Source organism: Trachypithecus francoisi, unplaced genomic scaffold (genome assembly GCF_009764315.1).
Source record: "Trachypithecus francoisi isolate TF-2019V2 unplaced genomic scaffold, Tfra_2.0 Lachesis_group7, whole genome shotgun sequence".
Taxonomy (NCBI): Eukaryota; Metazoa; Chordata; class Mammalia; order Primates; family Cercopithecidae; genus Trachypithecus; species Trachypithecus francoisi.
Genome location: NW_022681472.1, coordinates 13,531,223 through 13,548,960, shown reverse-complemented (window position 1 = coordinate 13,548,960; position 17,738 = coordinate 13,531,223).

Below are 17,738 nucleotides of genomic sequence, written 5' to 3'. Positions count from 1 at the left end.
TACACACAGAAGCTTCACCACCCGAGTCTTTATTAATTGACTTGTTATCTTTACTGATTTCTTTCAGCAAGTGAACAAGATAGCACTTTTAAAAAACTTCCTTTCTTCTATTGCATTTGGATTGCAGAACTGATTTTTAAAGACACTATTAATAGAGGTATTTTATCTTGGTACAAAATTATTATTAAAATAGACTTAAGCAGAGACTTCCACTTATGGGTATGATAGACTAAGACCCTGTTGGATGATTTTTTCACCCTGCATACAACAACTGTGAGACTGCATGTAATATAGACAATCATATGATAGTACTGGAGACTGAAGAGAAGATGACAGGATCTAATGGGGGAGTCCATGCTTGCTTGGAGGAGGAGAGACGTGGATCTAGACAAGTAAGTTTTCAACTCCACTGCTTTTAGCCTGGGCTAAGTGTTGTCTTCATGACTCAGACAGCAGTGGCAGTGGTCCATTAGGAAAACTTAATTTTTCTGGTCTGAGAAATCAAAATGAAGCCAGAAAATTGTAAATGTTGGAAAGAGTGGGGTAATGTTAGAAGGTAAAGAGGCAGAGAGGAGATCCCTAGTCCTGTCCATCATATCACTAAGTGAATCCAGAAACATATGGCATGGAAAAGACATAAAGCAGCTCCGGTAAAGATCTGAACTGAAACTGAACTGCTGTCCAAAAATCAATATTCAGTTGAAGACCAGCTAAGAATATTACCTGCAAAAATAAAAAAAAAGCACTATCAGATAAAAATAACAGTATCTAGGATCTGTTAATATCCACGATGACTAACATTCTATCCAAAATTATCCAACATATAAAGATCCAAGAAAATGGACAATATTCTCAGGAGAAAAAAATATTGTGTTCAAGCTAGAGATGAACCAGATGCTGGAACTAACAGGTAAAGAAATTAAGACAGCTATTATAACAATAGTCAATGAAATAAAACAGAACATGTTTTCAGTGGATAGAAATCTTGGCAGAGAAGTTGGAAATCTCAGCAGAGAATTAAAAACAATAAAATAGGAAAAGACTGGAAGTTATAGAACTAAAATTTATAATTATGATAAAAAGTTGGTGGAAAAACTTAATAGTCAAATAGAGCAGAGAAAGAGTAAATGAACTCAAATATAGAGCAATAAAAATTGTCCAAGGTGAAAAACATGATTCTAGGAAATTAACAGTGTCCTGTTAGACTGGATAAAACAAGAAAACATACATGTAATAGGAATATCAGAAGGAGATGAGAGAATGAGGTAGAACAATATTTTTTAAGAAATAATAGCTGAACATTTCCCAAATTTGGTGAAAGACAAAAATGTTTAAATACTAGATGCTACACAAACAATCTTCACAATGAACACAAACAAGTTATAGCTAAGGCACATCATAGTAAAGTGTTGAGAGCCAAATATAAAGAGTAAATACCGAAAACTAACATATTAAATACAAAGAAACAATAATAATTACAGCCACTTTCTTATCAGAAATCATGAAGGGCAGAAAAGAAGAGAATAATAGTTTGAAAACGCTGAAAGAAAACAACTGCCAACCCATAATTCTATATCCAGTAACAATATTTTGTAAGAATGAAGGCAGCAACACACTTATATTCTCTCAGACTTCACTGCGTAGCCTAGCACATGGTGCCACGGCCAGACATTGTTTCAGAGATAATAGAGAGGTGTCCTGGAACTCTCCTTATGATGAAGTGCCAATTCCATGGGCATTCTGTTATTGGGATTTTCATGGTTGAAGGGCCAAATGCACTATTCAGGACTACCAAACCAAAATAAGAGAAGAGATAGGACTGTATATGTAAATAAAGGAAAGATAAAGGAATGCACAGACCTGGAATTGAGGACATCAAAGTGACAGCACTGAAAAATCACATGAAAAATGTATTAATGGGGAGAATCACATAATTGAATCAAACAACAGCAAAAATCAGTTGCATGCTAAAATTCTAAGTAGTGGGTAAATCAGCTTGAAAGTAAAAATAAATGTTCAGTTAAGATTTACTCCCACTTAGGACCATTTGTGTTTATGGTGTATTCTCTTCCTATTTAAAATTTAATATATGATTGTTGGCTGCTTGTATGTATTCTTTTGGGAAGTGTCTGTTCATGTCTTTTGCTTATTTTTAATGAGGTTATTTGTTTTTTGCTTGTTCAATTGTTTAAGTTCCTGAAAAACTCTGGATATTAGATCTTTGTTGGAGGCATAGTTTGTGAATATTTCCTCCCGTTCTGTAGGGTGTCTGTTCACTCTGGTGATAGTTATTTTTGTTGTTGTTGTTTGTTTGTTTGTTTTGCTGTACAGAAGCTCTCTAATTAGGTCCCACTTGTCAATTTTTGTTTTTATTAAAATTGCTTTTTTGAGGACTTAGTCATAAATTCTTTCCCAAGACCAATGTCCAGAATGCTGTTTCCTACATTTTCTTCTAGGATTGTCATAGTTTAAGGTAAGCTTGTCCAGCCTGTGGCCCAGGATGGCTTTGAATGTGGCCCAACACAAATTTGTAAACTTTCTTAAAACATTATGAGTTTTTTTGCATTTTTTTTTTTTTTTTAGCTCATCAGCTCTCATTAATGTTAGTGTATTTTGTGTGTAGCCCAGGACAATTCTTCTTCCAACGTGGCCCACGGAAGACAAAAGATTGGACACACCTGGTTAAAGGTCTTACATTTAAATCTTTCATTCATTCTGAGTTAATTTTTGTATATGGTGAAAAGTAGGGGTCCAGTTTCATTCTCCTGCATATGGCTAGCCAGCTATCTCAGTGTTATGTATTGAATAGGGAGCCCTTTTCCCATTGCTTGTTTTTGTCAATTTTTCCCAAAGATTAGAGGATATAAGTGTGAGGCTTTATTTCTTGATTCTCTATTCTATTCTATTCGTCCACATGTCTGTTTTTGGACCAGTACCATGCTGTTTTGGTTACTGTAGCCTTATAATATAGTCAGAAGTAATGTCATTGTTTTGGCTATTCAGGCTCTTTTTTGTTTCCAAATGAATTTTGTAATCGTTTTTTCTAATTCTGTGAAAAATGATGATAGTTTGATAAGAATAGCATTAAATCTGTAGATTGTTTTGAGCAATATAGCCATTTTAATAATATTGATTCTTCCAGTCTATGAGCATGGAATGTTTTTCCATTTGTTTCTGTCATCTATGATTTCTTTTAGCTGTAGTTCTCCTTGTAGAGATCTTTCACCTCCTTGGTTAGATATATTCCTACAATTTTTTTTGGCTATTATAAATGGATTGCATTCTTGATTTGGTTGTCAGCTTGAATGTTGTTGTGTATAGAAATGCTACTGATTTTTCTATCCTGAAAGTTTACTGAAGTTGTTTATCAGTTGCAGTAGCCTTTTGGCAAAGTGTTTAGTGCTTTATAGGTGTAGAATAATATTATCTGTGAAGAGAGATAGTTTGACTTCTTCTGAAGTCAAAAAGCAACAGATGTTGGCAAGGTTGTGGAGAAAGAAAACACTTAAACACTGTTGGTAAGAATGTAAATTAGTTCAGCCACTATGGAAAGCAGTTTGGAGGTTTCTCAAAGGACTTGAAACAGAACTGCCATTCAACCCAGCAATCCCATTACTGGGTATATAGCCAAAAGAAAACAAGCCATTTTACCAAAAGGACACATACACTCACATCTTTGCTACAACACTATCCACAATAGTAAAGACATGCAATCAATCTAGCGGCTCATCAACAGTGGATTAGATAAAGAAAATGTGGTGCATGTACACCATGAAATACTACACAGCCACAAAAGAGAATAATATATTGTCCTTTGCAGCACCATGGATATAGCTGGAGGCCATTATCCTAAGCAAATTAATACAGGAACAGAAAACGAGATACCACATGTTCTCACTTATAAGTGGGAGCTAGACATTGGGTACTCCTGGACATAAAGAAGGCAACAATAGACACTGGAACTACTAGGGAGGGGAGGGAGGAAAGGAAATGTTGAAAAACTGTTGGGTACTATGCTCAGTATCTGGGCGATGGGATCATTCATACACCAAACCTCAGTATTACACAATATTACCTAGATAACAAACCTGCATATGCACCCCCTGAGTCTAAAATAAAAGTTAAACAAATCCTAAAAATGCTAAAAGATTTATAAAAACAACAACAACAAAAAGACATTACGTGGGATTTCCAAACTGATCTCTTAAAAATCAGAAGCGGGAGGAAGTGAGTATCAAAAAAACTACCTATTGGGTACTATGCTTATTACCTGGGTAATGAAGTAATCTGTCCACCAAACGCTCATGATACAAAATTTTCCCATATAACAAATCTGCGTATGTACTCCCTTAACCTAAAATAAAAGCTGGAAAGTAAAACGTTTAAAAAATTAAAATTAAGAAAATAAAAAAATTGGTACTAACTGAAACATGTGTATGTAAAATGCTACAATTTTTATTTCTGATAATAAAGCAGTTAATACTTAAAAATTGTATTTCATCATTTTTAATAAAATGGAACATTCTTAAAGCTGTTAGAAATAAGATTTAATGAATACTATACAAACATACAGACTAAGAAAACACAGGCATACCTCATTTTGTTGCACTTTGCTTTATTTATTTATTTTTTTTTAATTATACTTTAAGTTCTAGGGTACATGTGCATGACGTTTATATCATGTATAACTCCCCAATGCAATCCCTCCCTCCTCCCCCCTCCCCATGATAGGCCCCAGTGTGTGATGTTCCCCTTCCCGAGTCCAAGTGATCTCATTGTTCAGTTCCCACACCATGGAATACTATGCAGCCATAAAAAAGGATGAGTTTGCATCCTTTGTAGGGACATGGATGCAGCTCGAAACCATCATTCTTAGCAAACTATCACAAGAAGAGAAAACCAAACACCGCATGTTTGCACTTTGCTTTATTGACATTCTCACATACTATATTTTTTGCGAATCAGAGGTTTGTGGCAACCCTTCATCGAGCAAGTCTGTTGGTGCCATTTTTCACAGTGTGTGCTTACTTCATGTCCCTGTGTCAGATTTTGGTAATTCTAAAAATTTTTCAAACATTTTCATTATTATTTTTGTTATGGTGATATGCAATCAGTGATCTTTGATGTTACCATTGTAATTGTTTTGGGGCACTGTGAACCATCCCCATATAAGGCAGTGAACTTATCTGTCAATGTTGTGTGTATTCCTACTTCTCCATCTGTCTTCCTCTCCCCGGGCCTCTCCATTCCAAAAGACACAAGAATATTGAAACTATGCTAATTAATAATTCGACAATGACCTCTAAGTGTTTAAGTAAAAGAAAGAGCTGCATTTCTCTCACTTTACATCAAAATGATATAGAAATGATTAAGTTCAGTGAGGAAGGCATGTCAAAAGCTGAGATAGGCCAAGAGCTAAGCCTTTTGTGCTAAATGAAACTACCCAACAAAGTCTGAGAGAGTATAAATGTACTGATGTTCTGGGGATTCACTTCTTCTTTTTTTTTTTTTTTTTTTGAGACAGGGTCTCAAAGGCTGGAGTGCAGTGGCACCATCTCAGCTCACCGCAACCTCCACCTCCCGGGTTCAAATTATTCACATGCCTCAGCCTCCTGAGTAGCTGGGAATGCAGGTGTGCACCACCACACCTGGCTAATTTTTCTTGTATTTTTAGTAGAGACAGAGTTTCACCATGCTGGCCAGGCTGGTTTTGAACTCCTGACCTCAGGTGATCCGCCTCCCTCAGTCTCTCTAAGTGCTGGGATTATAGACGTGAGCTACCATGCCCAGCTGGGGCTTCATTTTTAAAAGATATTGGCATTGAATGTAGAATTTTAGGTCCACAGTTTTTTCTTTCAGCCATTTTCAAAAGATTGTTCTCCCTTTTTCTGTCCTTACGGCTTCTGATAAGAAGGTGGCTGTTAATAATCCTTCTTTCTCTGTATGTGATATGTTAATTAGCCAAATTGTGAATGCAAAGGAAAAGTTCTTTTGTTTTGTTTTGTTGTTTGAGGAAGTTTCACTTTGTTGCCTACGCTGAAGTACAGTGGTGTGATCATAGCTCACTGCAGCCTCGAACTTCTGGACTCAAGCAATCCTCCTGCCTCAGCCTCTGGAGTAATTGGGACTACAGGCACATGCCAGCACACCCAGATGATTTTTTAAAAACTTTTTTTTTGTAGAGTCAGAGTCTTGCTATGTTGCCCAGGCTGGTTTCAAACTCTTGGCCTCAAGTGATCCTCCTACGTCAACCTCCCAAATTGCTGGGATTACAGGTGTGAGCCATCACACTCAACCCTGGAAAAGTTTTTGATGGAAATTAAAAATCCTACTTCAGTGAAACACAAATGATGAGAAAGTGAAACACCTTTATTGCTGACATGAAGAAAGTTTTTGTGGTCTGAATAGAAGATCAAACCAACCACAACCTTCCCTTAAGTCAAACCCTAACCCAGAACAAGGTCCTATCTCTCTTCAATTCTATGAATACTGAGATAAGTCAGAAAGATGCAGAAAAAACTTTAAAACTAGCAGAGGTTTGTTCATGAGGTTTAAGGATGGAAGCTGTCTTCATAACATAAAGTGTAAGATGAAGCGGCAAGTGTTGATGGAGAAGCTACAGAAAGTTATCTAGAAGATCTAGCTAAGATAATTGATGAAGATGGCTACACTAAAAAACATCTTTTCAGTGTAGATGAAACAACCTTTTATTGGAAGAAGATGCTGTGTAGGACTCTTTTACACACAGAGAATTCAATGCCCAGCCTCAAAGCTTAAAATAACAGGATAACTCCATTGAAAGCGGAGAAAGAGATCACATTAACAAAACTCTTATTACAGCATAATTGTTATAATTCTTCTCTTAATTATTAGCTATTGTTAATCTCTTACTGAGCCTATGATAAATTATCAAACTTTATCACCATTACGTATGTATAGGAAAAACATCGTAGACATAGGTTGTAGGCATATCCATGGTTTTCGGCATCCACTAGGGTAGCAGAGCATATTGACTGTGGATATGCATGATGTAGATCACAAACATTGAGTAGATTAGGGACAAAGGCCAAAACTTGAATAATGACACAACAAGGATGTTGTTGTGTAGAACTGCATGTCAGTGCTAGAGGCTAAACTCTGAGAACTCCATCCTTCCAGCAAGGGGAATGAGAAAGAGAGTGGAGGTGATCAGAGATAGCAGGAGAAATCCCAGATTGCAGAGAGCTGGAGAAAATAATCGCCTAATTCTGTGAATAAACTGGCGTAAGTTCCAGAGTTACCCCTCAGCAAAGTATATGTGGATTGGAGCAAAGACACATAGCAACGAGTTCAAGAACTGAACTCCATAGAAACCACTGCCCAAGTCCCAGACTAACCCTCTATATGATGCATATGCTGGGAAGACCCAAACAGCGTAGCAAAGACTTTGAATTGGAACCATCACAGATAGAAGGCAAACTAGAACTTTCTGGATGACTTCCTGTCATCCAGAGTAACATTCTCCAAAGGTGGGTGGTGAATGACCAAGTGCTATCTTCACATAATCCTGGAAGTCTCAGCCACTGAAACAAAGCAAGAAAAATAATTAAAAGGCATATAAATTGGGAAAGAAGAAATAAAACTGTATCCATTCGACTGGACATCTAAATGTCCAGTCATGTAGACATGATTGTCTACAAAGAAAATCCCATGGAATCTGTAAGAAGGTCTCAGGAAAAATAATTGAGTTTAGTGGGTCACAGAATATAAGGTTATTACACAATAACAATCATGTTTCTACATATTAGCTGGAATAATGGAAATCAATTTTGAAACAGTAGTATTATTTACAATTATATCAAAAAATGAAACATTTAGGTATAAATCTAACAAAATATATACTGTATTTATATGCTGAAAACTGCAAAGTACTGATGAAAGAGATAGATGAAAATCTAAATAAATGAAGAGATATAGCATGTTTGTGTGTTGAAACAACGTTATCATGCCAATTTTTCCCCAAATAATCTATTGATTCAGTGTAACGCCAGTCAGAATCCCAGAAGGATTCCTTGTACATATTTATAAGCTGAGTCTACAATTTATATAGAAAGCCAACGGTATTAGAATAACCAAAACAATTTTGACAAAGAACAATCAAGTTGAAGGACACATGCTGCCCTATTTCAAGACTTACTCTTTAGCTATAGTAATCAAAATAATATGGTTTGGTGAGAGGATAGACAGATAGAGCAATAGAACACAATTAAGAGTCCAACGATCTATCCACACAAATGTGGTTAATTGATTTTTACAAAGGTGCCAAGACATTTCACTGGAAAAAGAATAGATTTTCCAGCAAATTGTGCCAAAACAATTGAACATCCATAGGCATAAAAGTAACCTAGAATTATATCCTGGAGCTTATACAAAAAATAACTCAAAATGAATCATAGATCTAAATGCAAAATGTAAAACTATAAAACTTTCAGAAGACAATAGAGGGAGAAATCTTTGTGACCTTGCATTAGAAAAAGTGTTCTTAGATATGACACCAAAAGCAGGATGCATACAAGAAAAACTTAGTAAACTGGATATCATCCAAATTAAAGTCCTTGGCTCTGTGAAAGACACTCTTAAGAGAAAGAAAGGGACACATTACAGACTGAGAAAATGTATCTAAATCACATATCTGACAAAGCATGTGTATCCAGAATATATAAAGGACTTTCAAAACTCATCAATACGAAAAAGTCTAGTCCATTGAAAAATGAACAAATGATTTAAAAAGACAGTTCACCAAAGAAAATATAGGGTAGGCAAATAAGCACATAAAATATACTCAACATTATTTAATCCTCAGTAACTTGAAAATTAAAACCACAATGATGTAGCACTACACACGTACAAAAATACCTACAATAATAAATAGTGACCACATTAATGCTGGTGAGTGTGCAGAGTAACTGGAAAACTAGTACATTTCTGGGGGGAATGCAAAATGGTATAGCTGCTTTGGAAAATAGTTTGGGCGTTTCTTAAGAAATTGAATATGCACTTATCATGATTCAGCGATCCTACTCTTAGGCATCAACCAAGAATAAATGAAAATATTCACATAAATATCTGTATATGAGGATTTACTTATAATCCCCCCAAATTGGAAACAGTCTAAATGTCTTTCAGCTGGTCTGTGGATAAATAAGTTGCAGTAGACCCAAGCAATGTAACACACTTAAGAATATGCAACACATTTGCAAAGGCAAAATTATAGAGATACAGAACAGCTCAGTAGCACTTAGAGAGAAGGTTTCACTACAATGGGGTGGTAAGATGAATTTTTTTTGTAATGGTGTAACTGTCCTATGGTGGTGGCTACAAAAATTTATGCATTTGTGAAAACTCATAGAACTGTACACCAAAAAGAGTGAATTTTATTATAGAAAATTCATAGGAGGTGAGAGAGTATCTGCATTATGATTGAGTAAAAAAAGTCCGTATGTTTAAGAGATGCTTACCGTAGTATGGCTTACAGACATTCTATCTGTAAGCAGAATATCTGAAGTATCCTAAAAACTTCCAAAAATGTTAAGAAATAGTCAAAATAGGAAAAACATGTCGTGTGCCAAAAGTAAGTAAAGATAATTTTAAGTCTTGGCTCCAGGATTTATACCCATTTCGTAAATATTCTGAAGCCTATATACATAGTATAATGGTACACAGCTGTCCTCTATATTCTGTCTTATTTATCACAATTTCTGTATTTCAATATCTGAAATATAAAGTATGTGAATAATCTAGAATGACCACTGACATTGTCATCAAGTAATATGAAGATGCATGGCTCCTTTTAATTGATTTAATTGAGTTTGATTTAATATGTGGTCTTTGCCACTGAAAAACTATTATTTTCTTAGAGAATGCCATTGAAATAGAGCTTTGTCTAAATAATGAAAAGTCAGGAATTTAAAACACTCACTTCCTATAACAACCTCAGAAATTTACCCATGTTTACCTACTGCTTATGTACTTAGCTAAAAATAATCATTTCAAAATTACTTCAGTGGAGTCAAATAGATAGTCATTCGAAAATTCTGCAGCAACCGTACTAGTTCATCTGAAAATGAGCATGAAGGTTGTGAAGGAGAAGGTGAAACTCCAGTGCTCTTCCTCTGGACTCCTCACCATGATGCACCTGGGTAAATCAGAGAGTGGTTTTATAGACTCACAAATTCTCCTCAGGTCATTGCACAGCTAAGAGAATGGCATTGCTGTACACACTTCAAGATGAACCCAGAAGGTCCCCACTGGAGGACTGTAGAGAAGCCATCTGTAACAACGGCAGAACCACCATCTGTATGTACCTTCCAGGTCCTGTTTGCTGCTGGAAAGATGAAATGTGACCCAAGAAATTCTGTAGTAATACAAGCACAGAATAATCTTATTGTGATCCTTCTCCTTTGTGAAAGAAGGACAATTCTTTCTTGTATGTGTGTCTGTATATGTATGTTTTTTGTATGTACATACATAATGTATACTATACATAATTTATATAGGCACACTTTCACTATACATCAACCTAGACCAATTAAAAATAGTTTTAACATTTACTGAGCATTTGCTATTACTAAGCACTGGTCTAGCACTTTGTATTAACTCATTTAACCTTCACACAAACCATTATTCCCATTTATAGATTAAGACATTGACAGTCTGGTAAATAACTTGAACCAGTCCACATAGATGATAATTGGTTATGCCAAGACTTGAAACCAAGCAGTCTTCTTCCAAGCCTTCACACTATTTTTCTTTTTCTTTTTTTTTTTTTGAGACAGGTTGTGCTCTGTTGCCCAGGCTAGAGTGCAGTGGTGCAATCATGGCTCAGTGCAGCCTCTACGTCCTGGGCTCAAGCGATCCTCCTGCCTTAGTCCCCTGACTAGCTGGGACCACAGGTGCACACCACCATGCCTGGCTATTTTTTTGTATATATATTTTGAGGAGATGGAGTTTCACCGTGTTTTCCCGGCTGGTCTTGAACTCCTAAGCTCAAATGATTCTTCCACCTCTGCCTCTGAAAGTGCTGGGATTACAGGTGTGAGCCACCATGCCCAGCCAAGCCTTCACTTTTAACTGCTACTCTGCTTAGGTTCAATATGTGTTTCAGTTTAGAAACCTCCCCTTCTCTCTTTCCCACCTACCTTCAATCATGACTATAGGACCGACAGGAGATTGAGAAACACAGGAAGCACCAGAGTGGCTGAAAGGAGCTGTAGGCTCAGACAGCAGCCTAGACTCTAATGGTCCAAAGCCAAGCCCAAGGTCAAGCAGCTGGACAGAGAAACAGCTGCAAGCACAGACTTGAATCCTGACCTGATTTTCTGCAGAAGCAAGTCCCTGTTTAGACTTCTACTGCCTCCTTTTATAATGAAGCCAGATATAAAAAAAAGAGGTACAGTTGAGGCTGAAACGTAAGGCTTGAGATGGGGGAGGTAGGTGAAGAGAGAAGACAATAAGTCTGTAAAGACAGTGGATGCAAGAATATGGCAGGGCTAGCTAATTTGGACTTCATGCCAGAGGAAGTAAGAGACTAGCAAGTTCAAGCAATGTACTCATAGTAACCCAGCAAGTTAGTGCAGAGCCAGCACTGTTTACTAACATCTCGTCCCTGTCTGCCCATTGGGTATTCTTTCCATGAGGCCAGGCTGCTTCTCAATGAGTCATTTCAGGCTCGAAAGGCCAATCAAAATTATATATGGAAATTTAAACTTGTATCACTGATATGTTCCCTATAGGGCTGTTGTGCTACGTAAAAAATGTATGTAAAATGTATAAAGTAAAATACTACCAGCTCTATAAATAATTTCTAACCCTTGAACACATACATGTACTATGTCCTAATGTGCTGACCACTTGCTGTTTTGTTCCCAGACCAGTCCTTTCCGTCATGGGCTTCTGTGGAAAATGACCCCAGCTCAGCTCAGTAGTTGATGGGACATCTGATTCAGGTTGGGCCCAACCCAGACATCTGATTCAAACAGTATTCTTCTCCAGGAATTTTGTAACCAGCACTGGTAAAGGGAAGAAACTGCTCCCCAGTGGGGAGAGCTGCAGAAATGAGACTTGGAAACCAAAGGCCACCATGTTTTCTGTCTCATGATGGAATCCAATCTTCTTTGGCAGGGGAAAAACAATGAAGCCAACACCAGCAGGTATAAGAGAGACACAGAGCTGTAGCTGTGTCAAAACTCTGTATCCCGTTGTTCTTGAAGTCCGTATATGTGTTTGCCCTGTCCATGATTCAGTTTGATTGTATATCCAGTCCTTTTCTTTGATCATATGGGATGCCCCAATATGGTCTTTTTATCGAATTCCCATTTTATTGCCAACTACATAGAGCTGTTTTAGTTGCTTGGTATATGTATTAAATTGTATTATTGTCACTATTCTTCACTCCTTCCTTCGAACAAAAGACTTAGTCATACACTTCACCATATGACCTGCCTCCTTTCTGATAGGGAATGCACATCCCTGCTCCACTGACTTTGAGCTTAGCCATATGATTCATGTGGGTCAAATGTCATGTCAGAAATGATGGGGTGGCAGTTTGAACAGAATTTTCAAGAAGCAGTATGCATTTCTACCACTATTCTTGCATTTTTCCCTTCCCTCATGAGGACAACATATATCAAGTAGAGGCCATTGCTCCAGCCTGACTCCAGGAATCAGCAGACAGCGCAGCCTCATTGTCCATCTGCTCCCTGCAATACAGCCTCAGAACCACAGAGTTGCAGCCAACCAGCTCCTGACGTGGAACTTGAGCAACAAATGCCCTTTGTTGTTGCAAGTCCCTGAGATTTGGAAGTTGTTACACAGCATTCTCTCAGCCAGAAGTGACTGACGTAGTATCATTGCAGTCTTGATCAATTTGCCCTATGCAAAGTGTTTTTATATGCCATGAATTTCTGAAGATGGAACTACTGTTATTCCCCACGCAGCAGTTGAGGAAACTGAGTCTTAGAACATATAAACAACTGTCCCAGGGCTACTGAAAGTGATGGGAATCAAACATATCTTTGCCTAACTCCAGATCCCATGCTTTTGAAGATATTTATACTACCTAAAGCTGTAACAGACTTTTCTAATAGTCGCACATGGCACATTTAGTTGCTCTGCATGGGGAAATATGACCTGATATGGAAAATATTGGTGTACTTTATTATGAGATTCTAATAAGCAACCATTATACATGTATGTAATATATACATGCAACCTCTTAAGCTTATGCTATTCTGTATAGATGTAACTAGCTTTAAGAAATTCTAAAGAGTAGGGATATTAAAAATACTGAGCCAATAAAGTAGGATAATTTTTTTTATTATTATACTTTAAGTTCTAGGGTACATGTGCATAACGTGCAGGTTTGTTACATATGTATACATGTGCCATGTTGGTGTGCTGCACCACTTAATTCATCATTTACATTAGGGATATCTCCTAATGCTATCCCCCCCATCCCCACAATAGGACCCAGTGTGTGATGATCCCCTTCCTGTGTCTAAGTGATCTCATTGTTCAATTACCACCTATGAGTGAGAACATGCGGTATTTGGTTTTCTGTTCTTGCGATAGTTTGCTGAGAATGATGGTTTCCAGCTGCATCCATGTCCCTACAAAGGATGCAAACTCATCCTTTTTAATGGCTGCATAGTATTCCATGGTGTATATGTGCCACATTTTCTTAATCCAGTCTGTCACTGATGGACATTTGGGTTGATTCCAAGTCTTTGCTATTGTGAATAGTGCCACAATAAACATATGTGTGCATGTGTTTTTATAGCAGCATGATTTATAATCCTTTGGGTATATACCCAGTAGTGGGATGGCTGGGTCATATGGTACATCTAGTTCTAGATCCTTGAGGAATTGCCATACTGTTTTCCATAATGGTTGAACTAGTTTACAATCCCACCGATAGTGTAAAAGTGTTCCTATTTCTCCACATCCTCTCCAGCACCTGTTGTTTCCTGACTTTTGAACGACTGCCATTGTAACTGGTATGAGATGGTATCTCATTGTGGTTTTGATTTGCATTTCTCTGATGGTGAGTGATGATGAGCATTTTCTCATGTGTCTGTTGGCTGTATGAATGTCTTCTTTTGAGAAATGTCTGTTCATATCCTTTGCCCACTTTCTGATGGGGTTGTTTGTTTTTTTCTTGTAAATTTGTTTGAGTTCTTTGTAGGTTCTGGATATCAGCCCTTTGTCAGATGGGTAGATTGCAAAAATTTTCTCCTATTCTGTAGGTTGCCTGTTCACTCTGATGGTAGTTTCTTTTGCTGTGCAGAAGCTCTTTAGTTTAATTAGATCCCATTTGTCAATTTTGGCTTTTGTTGCCATTGCTTTTGGTGTTTTAGACATGAAGTCCTTGCCCATGCCTATGTCCTGAATGGTACTACCTAGGTTTTCTTCTCGGGTTTTTATGGTATTAGGTCTAACATTTAAGTCTCTAATCCATCTTGAATTAATTTTCGTATAAGGAGTAAGGAAAGGATCCAGTTTCAGCTTTCTACTTATGGCTAGCCAATTTTCCCAGCACCATTTATTAAATAGGGAATCCTTCCCCCATTTCTTGTTTCTCTCAGGTTTGTCAAAGATCAGATGGCTGTAGTTGTATGGTATTATTTCTGAGGGCTCTGTTCTGTTCCATTGGTCTATATCTCTGTTTTGGTACCAGTACCATGCTGTTTTGGTTACTGTAGCCTTGTAGTATAGTTTGAAGTCAGTTAGCGTGATGCCTTCAGCTTTGTTCTTTTGACTTAGGATTGTCTTGGCAATGTGGGCTCTTTTTTGGTTCCATATGAACTTTAAAGCAGTTTTTTCCAATTCTGTGAAGAAAGTCATTGGTAGCTTGATGGGGATGGCATTGAATCTATAAATCACCTTGGGCAGTATGGCCATTTTCACAATATTGATTCTTCCTATCCATGAGCATGGTATGTTCTTCCATTTGTTTGTGTCCTCTTTTATTTCACTGAGCAGTGGTTTGTAGTTCACCTTGAAGAGATCTTTTACATCCCTTGTAAGTTGGATTCCTAGGTATTTTATTCTCTTTGAAGCAATTGTGAATGGAAGTTCATTCCTGATTTGGCTCTCTGCTTGTCTGTTACTGGTGTATAAGAATGCTTGTGATTTTTGCACATTAACTTTGTATCCTGAGACTTTGCTGAAGTTGCTTATCATCTTAAGGAGATTTTGGGCTGAGACCGTGGGGTTTTCTAAATATACAATCATGTCATCTGCAAACAGGGACAATTTGACTTCTTCTTTTCCTAACTGAATACCCTTTATTTCTTTCTCTTGCCTGATTGCCCTAGACAGAACTTCCAACACTATGTTGAATAGGAGTGGTGAGAGAGGGCATCCCTGTCTTGTGCCAGTTTTCAAAGGGAATTTTTCCAGTTTTTGCCCATTCAGTATGATATTGGCTGTGGGTTTGTCATAAATGGCTGTTATTATTTTGAGGTACGTTCCATCAATACCGAATTTATTAGCGTTTTTGGCATGAAGGGCTGTTGAATTTTGTCAAAAGCCTTTTCTGCATCTATTGAGATAATCATGTGGTTCTTGTCTTTGCTTCTGTTTATATGCTGGATTACGTTTATTGATTTGTGAATGTTGAAGCAGCCTTGCATCCCAGGGATGAAGCCCACTTGATCATGGTGGATAAGCTATTTCATGTGCTGCTGAATCTGGTTTACCAGTATTTTATTGAGGATTTTTGCATCGATGTTCATCAGGGATTGGTCTAAAATTCTCTTTTTTTGTTGTGTCTCTGCCAGGCTTTGGTATCAGGATGATGTTGGCCTCATAAAATGAGTTAGGGAGGATTCCCTCTTTTTCTATTGATTGGAATACTTTCAGAAGGAATGGTACCAGCTCCTCCTTGTACCTCTGGTAGAATTCAGCTGTGAATCCATCTGGTCCTGGACTTTTTTTGGTTGGTAGGCTATTAATTATTGCCTCAATTTCAGAGCCTGCTATTGGTCTATTCAGGGATTCAACTTCTTCCTGGTTTAGTCTTGGAAGAGTGTAAGTGTCCAGGAAATTATCCATTTCTTCTAGGTTTACTACTTTATTTGTGTAGAGGTGTTTATAGTATTCTCTGATGGTAGTTTGTATTTCTGTGGGGTCGGTGGTGATATCCCCTTTATCATTTTTTATTGCGTCTATTTGATTCTTCTCTCTTTTCTTCTTTATTAGTCTTGCTAGCGGTCTGTCAATTTTGTCGATCTTTTCAAAAACCCAGGTCCTGGATTCATTGATTTTTTGGAGGGTTTTTTGTGTCTCTATCTCCTTCAGTTCTGCTCTGATCTTAGTTATTTCTTGCCTTCTGCTAGCTTTTGAATGTGTTTGCTCTTGCCTCTCTAGTTCTTTTAATTGTGATGTTAGAGTGTCAATTTTAGATCTTTCCTGCTTTCTCTTGTGGGCATTTAGTGCTATAAATTTCCCTCTACACACTGCTTTAAATGTGTCCCAGAGATTCTGGTATGTTGTATCTTTGTTATCATTGGTTTCAAAGAACATCTTTATTTCTGCTTTCATTTCGTTATGTACCCAGTAGTCATTCAGGAGCAGGTTGTTCAGTTTCCATGTACTTGAGCGGTGTTGATTGAGTTTCTTAGTCCTGAGTTCTAGTTTGATTGCACTGTGGTCTGAGAGACAGTTTGTTATAATTTCTGTTTTTGTACATGTGCTGAGGAGTGCTTTACTTCCAATTATGTGGTCAATTTTGGAATAAGTGCGATGTGGTGCTGAGAAGAATGTATATTCTGTTGATTTGGGGTGGAGAGTTCTATAGATGTCTGTTAGGTCCGCTTGGTGCAGAGATGAGTTCAATTCCTGGATATCCTTGTTAACTTTCTGTCTGGTTGATCTGTCTAATGTTGACAGTGGGGTGTTGAAGTCTCCCATTATTATTGTATGGGAGTCTAAGTCTCTTTGTAAGTCTCTAAGAACTTGCTTTGTGAATCTGGGTGCTCCTGTATTGGGTGCATATATATTTAGGAGAGTTAGCTCTTCCTGTTGAATTGATCCCTTTACCATTATGTAATGGCCTTCTTTGTCTCTTTTGATCTTTGATGGTTTAAAGTCTGTTTTATCAGAGACTAGGATTGCAACCCCTGCTTTTTTTTGTTCTCCATTTGCTTGGTAGATCTTCCTCCATCCCTTTATTTTGAGCCTATGTATGTCTCTGCATGTGAGATGGGTCTCCCGAATACAGCAGACTGATGGGTCTTGACTCTTTATCCAGTTTGCCAGTCTGTGTCTTTTAATTGGAGCATTTAGTCCATTACATTTAAGGTTAATATTGTTATGTGTGAACTTGATCCTGCCATTATGATATTAACTGGTTATTTTGCTCGTTAGTTGATGCAGTTTCTTCCTAGCCTCGATGGTCTTTACATTTTGGCATGTTTTTGCAATGGCTGGTACCAGTTGTTCCTTTCCATGTTTAGGGCTTCCTTCAGGGTCTCTTGTAAGGCAGGCCTGGTGGTGACAAAATCTCTAAGCATTTGCTCATCTGTAAAGGATTTTATTTCTCTTTCACTGATGAAACTTAGTTTGGCTGGATATGAAATTCTGGGTTCAAAAGTCTTTTCTTTAAGAACGTTGAATATTGGCCCCCACTCTCTTCTGGCTTGTAGAGTTTCTGCCGAGAGATCTGCTGTTAGTCTGATGGGCTTCCCTTTGTGGGTAAC